Raw genomic sequence first — 624 nt, forward strand, 5'->3', positions numbered from 1 at the left:
AGTATCCCCAATAACGTGTTATTTAGCTCCTGGAATGCGACTTTTAACAGGGGAACCCCACCAAAAAATTTTTTTACCCCCCCCCAGAAAATCGTTTTTACTGTGGATCTCCCCTGAAGAGTGATTAGGGTAGTTTTGAGTAGTAATTGGATGGGTTTTGATGTGAAAACCTGGTACCGTCCCAGTAACAGCTTTTGTACTTTTATTTCTGAAAGTGTGGGAAGCACTCTGGATATAATGCAGGAGGGTTCAGGTAGTAGCTGGGCTCTTTTGACATCTTTGAAACATCATTAACTAATCCCCTTCTTTACATTCCCTGCAGTGTTAAAACCACAAAGTGCTGAATCTTATCTCACGTATCTAGCACCAGATCTGCTTATCATAATTTACACCTAGAGGTAAAAGAATGAGGTCAGTTTGAGGTCACCAATGGAAATTCTAAGCTCTGTTCAAAGACAATGAAGGAATAACAGAATCAAGAATCTACACGTGCATCTCAAATTAAAACTTGTTGTCACTAATTGAATGTTTTTTGTTTGTTTGTTTTTCCTCCTCAGCTCATGCATGCAGATTCAGTGAATACAATGTACTCTTACACAGTTTTGCAATAACAAAAATACAAAA

This window comes from Carassius gibelio, chromosome A13 (genome assembly GCF_023724105.1).
Source record: "Carassius gibelio isolate Cgi1373 ecotype wild population from Czech Republic chromosome A13, carGib1.2-hapl.c, whole genome shotgun sequence".
Lineage (NCBI taxonomy): Eukaryota > Metazoa > Chordata > Actinopteri > Cypriniformes > Cyprinidae > Carassius > Carassius gibelio.